This window comes from Schistocerca gregaria, unplaced genomic scaffold (assembly GCF_023897955.1).
Source record: "Schistocerca gregaria isolate iqSchGreg1 unplaced genomic scaffold, iqSchGreg1.2 ptg000066l, whole genome shotgun sequence".
Classification (NCBI taxonomy): domain Eukaryota; kingdom Metazoa; phylum Arthropoda; class Insecta; order Orthoptera; family Acrididae; genus Schistocerca; species Schistocerca gregaria.
Window position 1 is genome coordinate 6,726,667 of NW_026061707.1, and position 18,175 is coordinate 6,744,841.

Here is an 18,175-nt window from a genome sequence, read left to right on the forward strand (position 1 = left end):
TTTAATTATTTTAATTGGTAGTTTTAATATGTTTGATTTTATAAACTATCAGCTTTATTGTTGATTTATTATTATTTCTTTTCCTTTAGCTTTAGCTTGTTTTGCTTCTTGCTTAGCTGAAACTAATCGTACTCCTTTTGATTTTGCTGAAGGGGAATCTGATTTAGTTTCAGGATTTAATATTGAGTATGGTGCGGGTGGTTTTACTTTAATTTTTTTAGCTGAATATACTAGAATTGTCTTCATAAGAATGTTATTGGCTTTAATTTTTTTGGGCGGTGATTTTTATTCTTTTATATTTTTTATTAAGCTTGCTATTATATCTTTTGGTTTTATTTGGGTTCGTGGAACATTACCACGGTTCCGTTATGATAAATTAATGTACTTAGCTTGAAAAAGTTTTTTACCTTTATCTTTGAATTTTTTTATTTTCTTTGTTGGTTTAAAGATTTTATTTATCTCATTTGTTTAGTGAAATTTTTTGAGAAAAGTTAATAGAAGAGTTAAACTTCTAATTTTATGTTTTCAAAACATATGCTTTTCCTAAGCTAATTAACTTTATTCCTTAATTAATTTATCTCATGTGTTTGCGACATGGACATTAATTAAGAAATATGTGAAGTAAATAATTGTTAAGATTTGACCTGTTATAATATAAGGTTCTTCAACAGGTCGTTTACCAATTCACGTTAGTAAGCATACAACAACTACTATAATTCAGAATAAAATTTGATTAATAGGGTAAAATTGAATGCCTCGGAATGGTGTTTTATTATTAAATGGTAAAATTATTAAGATTCTAATTGATAAAAATAATGCAATAACACCTCCTAACTTATTAGGGATAGATCGTAGAATTGCATATGCAAATAGGAAATATCATTCTGGTTGAATGTGAACTGGTGTTACTAATGGGTTGGCAGGTACAAAGTTATCTGGATCTCCTAATAGGTAAGGATTAATTAAACATAGTATAATAAATAATGATGTTATTATTACAAACGTAATAGAATCCTTAAAGGTAAAGTATGGATGGAATGGAATTTTTTCAATATCTCCATTTAGTCCAAGAGGATTATTAGATCCTGTTTGGTGAAGAAAAAATAAATGAATTGCTGCTATAGCAGCAATAATAAATGGTAATACAAAATGGAATGTGAAGAATCGATTTAATGTTGCATTATCAACAGCGAATCCTCCTCATACTCATTGGACTAAATCTGTTCCTAAGTATGGGATTGCTGATAATAAATTAGTAATTACTGTTGCACCTCAAAAAGATATTTGGCCTCAGGGTAAGACATATCCTATAAATGCAGTTGCTATAACTAAAAATAAAATCACTGTACCAATTATTCAGGTATGTATATATATATAAGATCCATAGTAAATTCCCCGTCCTACATGTAAGTAAATACAAATAAAAAATATAGATGCTCCATTTGCGTGTAAGGTTCGGATAATTCAACCATTATTTACGTCTCGGCAGATGTGTACTACACTACTGAATGCTATTTCAATATTTGATGTATAATGTATAGCTAAAAATAGTCCAGTTACGATTTGAATTACCAAACATAACCCTAATAGGGATCCAAAATTTCATCAAAATGAAATATTTGTTGGGGCAGGTAAGTCAATTAAAGAGTTATTAATAATTTTTATTAAAGGATGTCTTAATCGTAAGGGTTTATTCATTAGTAATTATCTTATTTTACGAATAGGTCCCTGATTAATATTGGTGATTTTAACAACTGCTAGTAGTGCTAAAAATAAATAAATTATTATTATTATTGTAATAATGAATGTTGGTCTATTATATAATTTTTCTAAAGATATTGTTATTTCTTGATAATTGATTGAATTATCAATATTTATAGTTTCGGTGTTTTTGAAAATGTCTATAAATATAGATATATCTAGAATAATTAATATTAATATGATAAATACTCACATTATTAATGTAATAATTATAGTGATTGATTTAGGCTGAAATATTTCTTTTGATGCAATTCTTGTAATGTAAATAAATAATACTAGTATACCACCAAGAAATGTTAAAAATAAAATATATGATAATCAATATCTTTCTATTATTGTTCCTGTTATTAATCCAACTAGGAAGGTTTGAAGGATAATAAAAAGCATTATTGATATTGGGTGTCTTAATTTAATAAAATTAATATTTATTACATTTGATAATGATATAATTATTATTTTGATCATTTCAGGGGTTAGTGTATTTAAAATACCGGTTTTGGGGACCGATGATGGAAGCTTTTCCACCTCTGAAGTTTTAAAAGTGGGGGCTGGACATATTTCCGGTTTACAAGACCGGCGTTTTTTTTAAACTATTAAAACTAATGTTTATATTCTCTATTTTTACTTCTTTATTGATTTATTTTGCTGGTGTTTATGTTTTTTCTTCTAAACGTAAACATTTATTAATGGTTCTTTTGAGATTAGAATATATTGTTCTTTCTTTATTTATGTTAGTTATTGTTTTTCTTATTGAGTTTGATTATGATTATTTTTTTCCTGTTATTTTTTTAGTTTTTTCTGTTTGTGAGGGTGCTTTAGGTCTTTCTATTTTAGTTTCAATAATTCGTTCTCATGGTAATGATTTTTTTAATTCTTTTGGTTTATCTTTATGTTAAAGTATTCATTTATAACTATTTTTTGATCCCTCTTTGTTTATTAAATAATTGTTGATGGTTGGTTCATTCTTTAATGTTTCTGTCGGGTTTTGTTTTTATAATTTGTGTTTATTCATATGCTGATTTGAATATAATTAGATATTATTTTGGTATTGATTATTTTTCTTTTAGTTTAATTTTACTTAGTTTTTGAATTTGTTCTTTAATAATCACTGCTAGAGGTTCAGTTTATTTAAGTTCATATCATTCTAATTTTTTTGTTTTTATTGTTTTGATTTTAATAATTATGCTTTATTGTTCATTTGCTAGATTAAGTCTTCTTTCTTTTTATATTTTTTTCGAGGCTAGATTAGTTCCTACTTTACTTTTAATTTTGGGTTGGGGTTATCAACCTGAGCGTTTGCAGGCTGGTGTTTATTTAATTTTTTATACTTTGGTTGCTAGATTACCTTTATTATTAGTTTTATTTAAGGTTTATGATTTTTCTAATACTTTATATTTTCCTTTATTGGTTGATTTTGGTTCTTATTATTTTATGTTTTATGTATTTATAATTTTGGCTTTTTTAGTTAAGATACCTATGTTTTTGGTTCATTTATGACTTCCTAAGGCTCATGTAGAGGCCCCTATTTCAGGTAGAATAATTCTTGCTGGTGTTTTATTAAAGTTAGGTGGTTATGGTATTTTTCGTGTTATAAAGGTTATTTCTTATTTGCGTTTAAAGTTTAATTATTTTTGATTGTCTTTAGGTTTATCTGCGGGTGTTATTGTAAGATTTATTTGTTTTCGCCAGGTTGATTTAAAGTCTTTAATTGCATATTCTTCTGTTGCTCATATAAGAATGGTTATTGGTGGATTGATGACTATGAATTGATGAGGTTGTGTAGGTTCTCTTTCTCTAATGGTTGGTCATGGTTTATGTTCTTCTGGTTTATTTTGTTTATCTAATATTATTTATGAACGTTTAGGTAGACGAAGATTATTAATTAACAAGGGTATAATTAATTTGATGCCAAGAATGGCTTTATGATGATTTCTTTTAAGATCATCAAATATGGCTGCTCCTCCTTCTTTAAATTTGGTAGGTGAAATTAGATTATTAAATAGAATTATATCTTGATCTTCTTTTAGATTCTTTGCTTTGATTTTTTTATCTTTTTTTAGAGCTGTTTATACTTTGTATATATATTCTTATTCTCAGCATGGGAATTATTATTCTGGTGTTTATACTTGTTCTCTTGGTTATTTTCGTGAATATCATCTTTTACTTTTACATTGATTGCCTTTAAATATTCTCTGTTTAAAGGATGAATATTTCTTTGTTTAGTTTGTTTAAGTATTTTAATTAAAAATATTGTTTTGTGGAATCAATGATATGAAGTTTTTCATCTTAGGCCGTGAATTTATTTTCTATTTGTTCTTTGAGTTTTTTTTCTTTGTTTATTTCGAGAACTATAATTTTTATTTTAGGTATTTATTATTTAATAATTGATTATAGAGTTTTTGTTGAGTGAGAGCTTTTCAATTTAAATGGTTCTATAGTTGTTATAACTTTAATTTTGGATTGAATATCTCTTATTTTTATATCTTTTGTTATATATATTTCTTCTTTGGTTATTTATTATAGAGAGGATTATATATCTGGTGAAAAGAATATAAATCGTTTTATTATTATTGTTTTAATATTTATTCTCTCTATAGGTTTTTTAATTATTAGTCCTAATTTAATTAGAATTTTATTAGGTTGAGATGGTTTAGGTTTAGTTTCTTATTGTTTAGTTATTTATTATCAAAATGTAAAATCTTATAGTGCTGGTATATTAACTGCACTTTCTAATCGTATTGGTGATGTTGCTATTTTAATTTCTATTGCATGAATGTTAAATTTTGGTGGTTGAAATTATATTTATTATTATGATTTTATTTCTAATTCTTTTGAAATAAAGCTCATTACTATATTAATTGTTTTAGCAGCTATAACTAAGAGAGCTCAGATTCCTTTCTCTTCATGACTTCCTGCTGCTATAGCAGCTCCTACTCCTGTTTCTGCTTTAGTTCATTCTTCTACTCTTGTTACTGCTGGTGTTTATTTATTAATTCGTTTTAGACCAATATTGGATACTTATAATTGTGGTTGATTTTTACTTTTAATTGGTTGTATAACTATATTTATGGCTGGATTGGGCGCTAATTTTGAGTTTGATTTAAAGAGGATTATTGCTCTTTCTACTTTAAGACAACTTGGTTTAATAATAAGAATTTTGGCTATAGGTTATCCAAAGCTTGCATTTTTTCATTTATTGGCTCATGCTTTATTTAAGGCATTATTATTTATATGTGCAGGTTCAATAATTCATAATTTGAAGGATTCTCAGGATATTCGTTTTATAGGATCAATTGTTAATTTCATACCTTTAACTTCAGTTTGTTTTAATGTTTCTAGTTTATCTTTGTGTGGAATACCTTTTTTAGCGGGATTTTATTCAAAGGATTTAATTCTTGAGATGGTTTGTTTAAGATGAATTAATTGTTTAATTTTTTTCTTTATTTTTTTTACTGGTTTAACTGCTTCTTATTCTTTTCGTTTGTTTTATTATTCAATATCTGGTGATAATAATTTTTATTCTAGATTTTCTTTTGATGATACGGGTTATTATATTTCATTTGGAATAATTGGTCTATTGTTTGTTGCTGTTTTTGGTGGTAGTCTTTTACCTTGATTAATTTTTCCTATTCCTCATGTGATTGCTTTACCTTATTATTTAAAGTTTTTAACTATTACAGTTGTTATTTTATGTGCTTATTTAGGTTATCTTATTTCTAATTTTGATTTTTCTCATAATTTATTTTCTTTAAGTATACTTTCTTTTGTTAGATTTGCTGGTTCTATATGATTTATACCTTTTCTTTCAACTAAGTTTATTAGATATATTCCTTTAAAAATAGGTTATTATTCATCTAAGTCATTTGATTATGGTTGAGGTGAATTACTTGGTGGTCAAGGTTTATATAGATTATTTATTTATTTAATTGGTTATATTCAAGGTTGATATGATTCTAATTTCAAGATTTATCTTTTAACTTTTATTTTTTGAATATTTATTTTGGTAATATTGTTTTTCGTTTACTTAAATAGCTTATAATTAGAGCGTGACACTGAAGATGTTAAGGAAGTATTTTTACTTTTAAGTATTTATAAATATAGATATATTATTTTTACAGTGAAAATGTAATGTTTTATTTAAACTATATAAATTTTAGAAATGTTAACGGAGTTTAACCGCTAATATAAAAAGTTAGCAGCTTTCATATTGGCTTTACATTTCCTTAATTGGAACTATTATAGTTCAATTATTTTATTAACAGTAATACGCCTCTTTTTGGCTTCAATTAATAAGAATAAGGGTAGTACATACCAATCTTCCAGGTCGAAACTGACTGCAATATTTCGCTTCTTATTCTATTTAAGGTTGATTGATAATATCAATACTTTTTGAATGCAACCCAAATGTTATATTTAACTACAACCCTTTATTCTGCTCATTGTAATGCTCCTTGGTTTCATTCATGGTATAGTCCTCCTAATAGAACTAGAATAAAAAATATTGTTGATACTGTTCAGATTATAATGTCTGAAGTTTTAAAAATAATTACAATTGGTAGAATTAGTGCAATTTCTACATCAAAAATTAAAAAGATTACTGCGATTAGGAAGAATCGTATTGAGAATGGTATTCGTGCTGATCTTTTTGGATCAAACCCACATTCAAATGGTGATCTTTTTTCTCGATCATTAATTAATTTTTTTGATAGTGTTGTTGCCAGGATTATAACAATTATTGGAATAATAAATCTAATGAAAACTCTTGTTGATAGAATTAGAATTGTTTTTCTTGATTTATATCAAGCTTTCTGATTGGAAGTCAAATGTACTATTTATACTAGAAAAACAATTATCTACCTCATCAATAAATAGAGATATATAAGAATAATCATACTACGTCTACGAAGTGTCAGTATCATGCTGCTGCTTCAAATCCAAAGTGATGTCTTGGTGAAAATTGATTTATTGAGTGTCGAAGTAGACATGTTGATAAAAAGATTGTTCCAATAATTACGTGTAAACCATGGAATCCTGTTGCAACAAAGAATGTTGATCCATAAACTGCATCTGCAATGGTAAAAGGTGCTTCTCAATATTCATATGCTTGAAGTATTGTAAAGTATAGTCCTAATAACACTGTGAAGAATAATCCTTGTAGTGCTTGAGTATGATTAGATTCCATTAAACTATGATGTGCTCATGTTACTGTTACTCCTGATGCTAAAAGAATAGCTGTATTAAGTAATGGAATTTGTAAAGGGTTTAAATGTTGAATTCCTATTGGAGGTCATAGTATTCCTAGTTCAATTGTTGGTGCTAATCTTCTTCTAAAGAATGCTCAAAAAAAAGAAACGAAAAATAATACCTCTGATGCAATAAATAAAATTATTCCTCATCCTAATCCAATTGATACAAATCCTGTATGTAATCCTTGATATGTTCCTTCTCGTACTACATCTCGTCATCATTGAATTATAGTTAGTAGGGTAATTCCAAATCCAATTATGAATAAGTTAATATTAAATAGGTGGAATCATTTTGCTAGTCCTGATACTAGGACTATTGCTCCAACTGCTCCTGTTAATGGTCAAGGTCTATAGTCTACTAAGTGGAATGGGTGGTTTGAGTGAGTTGTTAACATAGGTTTAATATACTTCTCTAGAATATAGAGTTCTTAGAATTGAGAAAACATAGGCTTGAATTATTGCTACTGCTGATTCTAGAATTAATAGAAGTATTTGTCCAATAATTAGTAATGAGATTAAGTTTATTGCTATAGATGGTCCTGTGTTTCCTAATAAGGTTAATAATAAGTGTCCTGCAATTATATTTGCTGCCAACCGTACTGCTAATGTACCTGGTCGAATAACATTACTAATTGTTTCAATTAGTACTATAAATGATATTAATGCAGGCGGTGTACCTTGTGGTACAAGGTGTGTAAATATATGATTAGTATGGTTAATTCATCCAAATAATATAAATCTTAGCCATATAGGTAGGGCAATTGCAAATGTTAATGCTAAATGTCTTGTTCTAGTAAAAATATAAGGGAATAATCCTATGAAATTGTTAAATAATATTATAATAAAAATTGAGATGAAAATGAATGTTGTTCCATTAAATGATTTTGGTCCAAGAAGTGTTTTAAATTCATTATGTAAGGTTAAATTTAGTTTATTTCAGATAATGTTAATTCGTGATGGTGTTAGTCAAAATAGTGATGGGATTAATAATAGTCCTAGAAATGTTCTAGTTCAATTTAATGATAAATTAAAGATGTTAGTTGATGGGTCAAATGTTGAGAATAGATTTGTTATCAGTTTCAATTTAAGTTTTTTATTTCAATTGTTCCTTTTTCTGCTCTTTTAATAAGGTTAGGTTTAAATGAGAAGAAGTTTATTTGATTAAACAAGATTAATGTAGCTGAAAATATAATGAATAGTGAGAATCATATAAGAGGGGATATTTGAGGGATTTGGATATAATTTCCCCATCAGAAGTAGTCGTTAATTTACTATTATTTGGTTTAAGAGACCATTACTTACTTTCAGTCATCTGATGAATTTCAAGGTGTACTAATTTTTTTTAGTTACTTTAGATTGACACTCTAATGTTATTTATTTTAACTAACTCCTTAAATTATCTTAGATAATCACTTAATAAATAAATTTACTGAAGTTCTTTCAATTACAATTGGTATAAATCTGTGGTTTGCTCCACAGATTTCTGAGCATTGTCCAAAGAATAATCCAGGTCGATTTATTGTGAATGTTCCTTGATTTAACCGACCTGGCGTTGCATCAATTTTAACCCCTAATGCAGGAACTGCTCATGAGTGTAGAACATCTGATGCTCTTGTTAATACTCGTACTTCTGTATTTATTGGTAGGATTGTTCGGTTATCTACATCTAGTAGTCGGAATCCATCATTTTCTAGGTCTTGTTCTGGTGTTATATAAGTGTCAAATTCTACGTCTAAAGTCCTTAGTATAATGAAATTAAGGTTGATGTTGAAATCAATCCTATTGTTGAAATTATTACTGTTATAGGAAGAATGATTCTTGATTTTTGGGACTTTATCTTTATAGATCACGAATTTTCTGTGTATGATATAATTAGAGCTGAGAATCTAATACGTATATAGTAGTAGAGTGTAATTGTAGTTAATACAACTATAATAGTTATAATAGTTGTTATATTGTTTTCTATTAATGATTGTATTACAATTCATTTTGGTAAGAATCCAAGGAATGGTGGTAGTCCACCTAAAGATAATAAAGATAAGAATATTATGAATTTAATTTCGGTTTTTATATTTCTGGCTGAATAAATTTGATTTATGAAAAATAAATTTATTTGCTTAAATAATAAAACTATAATTAATCTTAATAGTGAGTAAATAATGAAGTATAGTTCTCAGATGTTTTCTCTGAATGTTAATGATCTAATTATTCAACCTAGATGTCTGATTGATGAATATGCTAAAAGTTGTCGTAAGGATGTTTGATTTAAACCTCCTATTGCCCCAATAATAATTCTTAAGATAATAATTGTTCAAATAAAAGTTCTTAATTGAATACAATAAGATAAGACCATTATTGGGGCGATTTTTTGTCATGTTATTAATGTTAAACAATTATTTCATCTTGATGCTCCTATAACTTCTGGAAATCAGAAATGGAAAGGTGCAGCTCCAATCTTTAATAATAGTCTAGATCTAATTATTATTGATGGGATAAATTCTGTTTCCCATCCCATGGGATATTTTATTTGAATCAGCAAAATTGAAAATAATAATATTGTCGATGCTATTGCTTGGACAATAAAATATTTAATTGATGATTCATTTATTATTATATTTTTATTTCTTGTTAGGAGCGGAATAAATGAAAGTAAGTTGATCTCAAGTCCTATTCAAACCCCAAATCAGGAATTTGATGAAATGGACAGGATCGTTCCTATCATTAATGTTGATAGGAAGAGAAGTTTTGTAGAGTTGTTGGTCATTAAAAAGGAGAGGATTGATACCTCTATAAATGGGGTATGAACCCATTAGCTTGTTTAGCTTACCTTTTTACATTAAGGTGTATGATGCACGTTAGTTTTTGATACTAAAGGAGGTAGTTTAATTCTATCTTATGTAATTTTAATGAAGGTAATTTTATTTTCTTTATTTACCCTATCAAGGTAACCCTTTAATCAGGCACTTCATTTATTTAATATATAAATCGAAAGTTTTTTTTTGAAATTCTTTTATGTATTATTTTGTTTAATTAGGATTAATTTATCCTGCTCATTTTATTTTTTATATATATATATATAATAAATAATTTATATTAATATATTACATTTAATTGAAATTAAAGTATTATAAGTTCATCTTACCATTATCAATTGATTATTTTAATGCAATTATTTACCTAGGATTATAGCTACTAATGTTTTTAGCTTAAAATAGGTTATTATAATATAATATATATAATAATATGTAATTTAATATTTAATATTATTATAATTGGATATAATAAATAAAATTATTAATTTCAATATAAAATATTTAATTAATATAAATAATTATATTAATTATAATAATATAATTATGTAAATTATTTATAATTAGATTATTTAACTAATATATATGAAAGTTAACTTAAAAAAAAGAATTCATATTAATAACATATTATATTAAATTACATAATTGTATAAAATATATTTATTATATTATTTAATCTTTCTTTATTTATTAGTGAAAAGAAAGATTAAATAAGAAAGAATATAATACATTTATTGCTATACATGTTCCATATTAATCTTTAATTACATGTAATAGAGAAGTTGTTGTGGTCATACATAGGGGCGTTTCTTTTTTTTTTTGTTAATGTTTGTGGTTTTTTTCTTTTTTTTTCTTTAAATATTTGAATCTTTTATTTTTTCCTGAATTAATAGATTTAAAATTTTCTTATTTTTTATTTTTAAAAGTTTTATTCTTGCTTGTTTATTCACTTTTTCTTTGTATTATATGTAAGTTTTGTTAGACTAAATGTTCTTTTTGCAGTAATTTGATTTAATTATCAAGTGATTTTGGATTTAGCAATTGATTTAGTATCGGCATAATTCGTGCCAGCAGCCGCGGTTATACGATTGATACAAGTGAATATTATTGGTTAAAACAGTTGTTTATATTATTAGGGTTGAAATATAAATTTGTAAGGTGAAATGTTAAAATTTATTTGTGGCCCTTTTTATGAATCTGTGAAATTTAAATAATAAACTAGGATTAGATACCCTATTATTTTAAATGTTAATTATATTTACCAGGGTACTATTAGTTAAGGTCCTTAAACCCAAAGAATTTGGCGGTATCTCATTCCATTCAGAGGAACCTACCCCATGATTGATAATACACGATTTACTCTACTTAATTTATTTGTTTGTATATCTCCGTTATCAGAGAATCTTTTTAGAGTTATAATTCTCAAGATTTATAATTATAAAATATTTCAGGTCAAGGTGCAGCTTATAGTTAAGAGGAGGTGGGTTACAATAGATTTTTGTTTATAACAGATTTAATAGTGAAATACTGTTAATGAAGGTGGATTTGATAGTAATTTAATTTATTTAATTTAACTGATATTGGCTCTGAGATGTGTACACATCGCCCGTCGCTCTCATTATTGATTATTCTATTTTATTTTAAAGTAGCTTCAATTTAGATGAGATAAGTCGTAACATAGTAGATGTACTGGAAAGTGTATCTAGGAAGAGTTTCAAGATATAACTTATTAGTAAAGTGTTTCATTTACACTGAAAATTTTTCTGTGCAAATCAGGATATCTTGATTATTTATTTTATTATATTTATTTTTTGTTTATTTAATTATTTAATATAAATAATTTTATTGTATTTTTGTCTTAGTATATTTTATAGAATTGATTTTTTAAATTATAGTTTATTGGTAATGTAAGTGTTTTATGAAATATTATTTTAAATTTTTTTAAGTAGATTTTATTTATTGTACCTTTTGTATCAGGGTTTATCAAAATTTTAGTATTTATTTTACTTGTCTCGAATTGGGTTGATTTATAAATAATTTATAGTTAATGTATCATAATTATTATTAAATTATTTATAGAAATGAGATGTTAATCGTTTCCCAAGATATCTAGTTTCTTAAGAAAAAATTTAATTTTTTAAAGTTATTTTTTTTATTTAATTTTTTAAGTAAAAATATTAACTTATTTATTCTTTAAGGGATAAGCTTTGAAGTTAATAACCTATAATTTATTTTATAGAAATATAATAGTAAGCTTTAAACCAGCTATCTTTAAGATTACGTTTTAGTTCATTATTTTTTATTTTGATTTTATAAATATTTTAGGTTTTTTATTAAGATTATTAATTTAATTTTAAAATTTTTGTAGTAATGATAGAATTAGTATATTTATTTGTATGAAATTTTTACCTTGTGAACTTATTATAAGGAACTAGGCAAAATTGATTTCCGCCTGTTTATCAAAAACATGTCCTCTTGTTTATATTTTGAGGTCTGGCCTGCTCACTGAGCGTATTTTTAAAGAGCCGCGGTATTTTGACCTTGCAAAGGTAGCATAATCATTAGTCTCTTAATTAGTGGCTGGAATGAATGGCTTGACAAGAAATCAACTGTCTCTTAATAAATTTTTGAATTTAACTTTTGAGTCAAAAGGCTTAAATTCTTCTTTAGGACGAGAAGACCCTATAGAGCTTGACATTTTACTTTTATATAGTTTTTTGTTTGTCTTTCTATATTTAATGATGATGTTTTGTTGGGGTGACATGAAGAATAGATAAACTCTTCATTATTATATCATTTATTTATGTTTGTTATTTTGATCCATAATTTATGATCATAAGATTAAGTTACCTTAGGGATAACAGCGTAATTGTTTTTGAGAGCTCATATCGACAAAGCAGATTGCGACCTCGATGTTGGATTAAGAAAAATTTTGGGTGCAGGAGCCCAATGATTAGGTCTGTTCGACCTTTAAATTCTTACATGATCTGAGTTCACACCGGCGTGAGCCAGGTCGGTTTCTATCCTAAGATTGTTAATCCATATTAGTACGAAAGGACCATATGGTTAAAATATTTTTTGTTATATTGATTAATATTAATTTATTTACTATTTTGACAGATTAATGTGTTGAATTTAGAATTCATTTATGTAGATTTTTTCTACAAATAGTGTTGATACTTTATGATTTATTTATATTTATTTTGAATTTTCTTTTATTGGTTATTTGTGTTTTAATTAGTGTTGCCTTTTTAACTTTATTAGAGCGTAAGGTTTTAGGTTATATTCAGATTCGAAAGGGTCCAAATAAGGTAGGTTTTGTTGGAATTCCTCAGCCATTTAGAGATGCTATTAAGTTAATTTGTAAGGAGCAGCCAATTCCTATTATATCTAATTACCTACTTTATTATTTTTCCCCTGTTTTTAATTTAATGATTTCTTTAGCCGTTTGAGTAATTTTTCCTTATTTAACTTATATGTGTTCTTTTTCTTATGGATTTTTATTTTTATTATGTTGTACTAAATTAGGTGTTTATACTGTTATAATTGCTGGTTGATCTTCTAATTCAAATTATTCATTATTAGGTTCTCTTCGTTCTGTTGCTCAAACAATTTCTTATGAAGTTAGTTTAGCTTTAATTTTATTGTCTTTAATTATTTTAATTGGTAGTTTTAATATGTTTGATTTTATAAACTATTAGCTTTATTGTTGATTTATTATTATTTCTTTTCCTTTAGCTTTAGCTTGTTTTGCTTCTTGCTTAGCTGAAACTAATCGTACTCCTTTTGATTTTGCTGAAGGGGAATCTGAGTTAGTTTCAGGATTTAATATTGAGTATGGTGCGGGTGGTTTTACTTTAATTTTTTTAGCTGAATATACTAGAATTGTCTTCATAAGAATGTTATTGGCTTTAATTTTTTTGGGTGGTGATTTTTATTCTTTTATATTTTTTATTAAGCTTGCTATTATATCTTTTGGTTTTATTTGGGTTCGTGGAACATTACCACGGTTCAGTTATGATAAATTAATGTACTTAGCTTGAAAAAGTTTTTTACCTTTATCTTTGAATTTTTTTATTTTCTTTGTTGGTTTAAAGATTTTATTTATCTCATTTGTTTAGTGAAATTTTTTGAGAAAAGTTAATAGAAGAGTTAAACTTCTAATTTTATGTTTTCAAAACATATGCTTTTCCTAAGCTAATTAACTTTATTCCTTAATTAATTTATCTCATGCGTTTGCGACATGGACATTAATTAAGAAATATGTGAAGTAAGTAATTGTTAAGATTTGACCTGTTTTAATATAAGGTTCTTCAACAGGTCGTTTACCAATTCACGTTAGTAAGCATACAACAACTACTATAATTCAGAATAAAATTTGATTAATAGGGTAAACTTGAATGCCTCGGAATGGTGTTTTATTATAAAATGGTAAAATTATTAAGATTCTAATTGATAAAAATAATGCAATAACACCTCCTAACTTATTAGGGATAGATCGTAGAATTGCATATGCAAATAGGAAATATCATTCTGGTTGAATGTGAACTGGTGTTACTAATGGGTTGGCAGGTACAAAGTTATCTGGATCTCCTAATAGGTAAGGATTAATTAAACATAGTATAATTAATAATGATGTTATTATTACAAATGTAATAGAATCCTTAAAGGTAAAGTATGGATGGAATGGAATTTTTTCAATATCTCCATTTAGTCCAAGAGGATTATTAGATCCTGTTTGGTGAAGAAAAAATAAATGAATTGCTGCTATAGCAGCAATAATAAATGGTAATACAAAATGGAATGTGAAGAATCGATTTAATGTTGCATTATCAACAGCGAATCCTCCTCATACTCATTGGACTAAATCTGTTCCTAAGTATGGGATTGCTGATAATAAATTAGTAATTACTGTTGCACCTCAAAAAGATATTTGGCCTCAGGGTAAGACATATCCTATAAATGCAGTTGCTATAACTAAAAATAAAATCACTGTACCAATTATTCAGGTATGTATATATATATAAGATCCATAGTAAATTCCCCATCCTACATGTAAGTAAATACAAATAAAAAATATAGATGCTCCATTTGCGTGTAAGGTTCAGATAATTCAACCATTATTTACGTCTCGGCAGATGTGTACTACACTACTGAATGCTATTTCAATATTTGATGTATAATGTATAGCTAAAAATAGTCCAGTTACGATTTGAATTACCAAACATAACCCTAATAGGGATCCAAAATTTCATCAAAATGAAATATTTGTTGGGGCAGGTAAGTCAATTAAAGAGTTATTAATAATTTTTATTAAAGGATGTCTTAATCGTAAGGGTTTATTCATTAGTAATAATCTTATTTTACGAATAGGTCCCTGATTAATATTGGTGATTTTAACAACTGCTAGTAGTGCTAAAAATAAATAAATTATTATTATTATTGTAATAATGAATGTTAGTCTATTATATAATTTTTCTAAAGATATTGTTATTTCTTGATAATTGATTGAATTATCAATATTTATAGTTTTGGTGTTTTTGAAAAAGTCTATAAATATAGATATATCTAGAATAATTAATATTAATATGATAAATACTCACATTATTAATGTAATAATTATAGTGATTGATTTAGGCTGAAATATTTCGTTTGATGCAATTCTTGTAATGTAAATAAATAATACTAGTATACCACCAAGAAATGTTAAAAATAAAATATATGATAATCAATATCTTTCTATTATTGTTCCTGTTATTAATCCAACTAGGAAGGTTTGAAGGATAATAAAACGCATTATTGATATTGGGTGTCTTAATTTAATAAAATTAATATTTGTTACATTTGATAATGATATAATTAGTATTTTGATCATTTCAGGGGTTAGTTTATTTAAAATACCGGTTTTGGGGACCGATGATGGAAGCTTTTCCACCTCTGAAGTTTTAAAAGTGGGGGCTGGACTTATTTCCGGTTTACAAGACCGGCGTTTTTTTTAAACTATTAAAAGTAATGTTTATATTCTCTATTTTTACTTCTTTATTGATTTATTTTGCTGGTGTTTATGTTTTTTCTTCTAAACGTAAACATTTATTAATGGTTCTTTTGAGATTAGAATATATTGTTCTTTCTTTATTTATGTTAGTTATTGTTTTTCTTATTGAGTTTGATTATGATTATTTTTTTCCTGATATTTTTTTAGTTTTTTCTGTTTGTGAGGGTACTTTAGGTCTTTCTATTTTAGTTTCAATAATTCGTTCTCATGGTAATGATTTTTTTAACTCTTTTGGTTTATCTTTATGTTAAAGTATTTATTTATAACTATTTTTTTGATCCCTCTTTGTTTATTAAATAATTGTTGATGGTTGGTTCATTCTTTAATGTTTCTGTCGGGTTTTGTTTTTATAATTTGTGTTTATTCATATGCTGATTTGAATATAATTAGATATTATTTTGGTATTGATTATTTTTCTTTTAGTTTAATTTTACTTAGTTTTTGGATTTGTTCTTTAATAATCACTGCTAGAAGTTCAGTTTATTTAAGTTCATATCATTCTAATTTTTTTGTTTTTATGGTTTTGATTTTAATAATTATACTTTATTGTTCATTTGCTAGATTAAGTCTTCTTTCTTTTTATATTTTTTTTGAGGCTAGATTAGTTCCTACTTTACTTTTAATTTTGGGTTGGGGTTATCAACCTGAGCGTTTGCAGGCTGGTGTTTATTTAATTTTTTATACTATGGTTGCTAGATTACCTTTATTATTAGTTTTATTTAAGGTTTATGATTTTTCTAATACTTTATATTTTCCTTTATTGGTTGATCTTGGTTCTTATTATTTTATGTTTTATGTATTTATAATTTTGGCTTTTTTAGTTAAGATACCTATGTTTTTGGTTCATTTATGACTTCCTAAGGCTCATGTAGAGGCCCCTATTTCAGGTAGAATAATTCTTGCTGGTGTTTTATTAAAGTTAGGTGGTTATGGTTTTTTCGTGTTATAAAGGTTATTTCTTATTTGGGTTTAAAGTTTAATTATTTTTGATTGTCTTTAGGTTTATCTGGGGGTGTTATTGTAAGATTTATTTGTTTTTGTCAGGTTGATTTAAAGTCTTTAATTGCATATTCTTCTGTTGCTCATATAAGAATGGTTATTGGTGGATTGATGACTATGAATTGATGAGGTTGTGTAGGTTCTCTTTCTCTAATGGTTGGTCATGGTTTATGTTCTTCTGGTTTATTTTGTTTATCTAATATTATTTATGAACGTTTAGGTAGACGAAGATTATTAATTAACAAGGGTATAATTAATTTGATGCCAAGAATGGCTTTATGATGATTTCTTTTAAGATCATCAAATATGGCTGCTCCTCCTTCTTTAAATTTGGTAGGTGAAATTAGATTATTAAATAGAATTATATCTTGATCTTCTTTTAGATTCTTTGCTTTGATTTTTTTATCTTTTTTTAGAGCTGTTTATACTTTGTATATATATTCTTATTCTCAGCATGGGAATTATTATTCTGGTGTTTATACTTGTTCTCTTGGTTATTTTCGTGAATATCATCTTTTACTTTTACATTGATTGCCTTTAAATATTCTCTGTTTAAAGGGTGAATATTTCTTTGTTTAGTTTGCTTAAGTATTTTAATTAAAAATATTGTTTTGTGGAATCAATGATATGAAGTTTTTCATCTTAGGCCGTGAATTTATTTTCTATTTGTTCTTTGAGTTTTTTTTCTTTGTTTATTTCGAGAACTATAATTTTTATTTTAGGTATTTATTATTTAATAATTGATTATAGAGTTTTTGTTGAGTGAGAGCTTTTCAATTTAAATGGTTCTATAGTTGTTATAACTTTAATTTTGGATTGAATATCTCTTATTTTTATATCTTTTGTTATATATATTTCTTCTTTGGTTATTTATTATAGAGAGGATTATATATCTGGTGAAAAGAATATAAATCGTTTTATTATTATTGTTTTAATATTTATTCTTTCTATAGGTTTTTTAATTATTAGTCCTAATTTAATTAGAATTTTATTAGGTTGAGATGGTTTAGGTTTAGTTTCTTATTGTTTAGTTATTTATTATCAAAATGTAAAATCTTATAGTGCTGGTATATTAACTGCACTTTCTAATCGTATTGGTGATGTTGCTATTTTAATTTCTATTGCATGAATGTTAAATTTTGGTGGTTGAAATTATATTTATTATTATGATTTTATTTCTAATTCTTTTGAAATAAAGCTCATTACTATATTAATTGTTTTAGCAGCTATAACTAAGAGAGCTCAGATTCCTTTCTCTTCATGACTTCCTGCTGCTATAGCAGCTCCTACTCCTGTTTCTGCTT

At 25.9% G+C, this 18,175-nt stretch overlaps 1 long non-coding RNA gene across 2 annotated transcripts in view; it reads right to left on the reverse strand.

Moving 5' to 3' along the window:
- LOC126301297 (uncharacterized) overlaps window positions 1–18,175 on the reverse strand; it is a 131,060-nt gene that overhangs the window by 8,359 nt on the left and 104,526 nt on the right. The window lies entirely within an intron of this gene.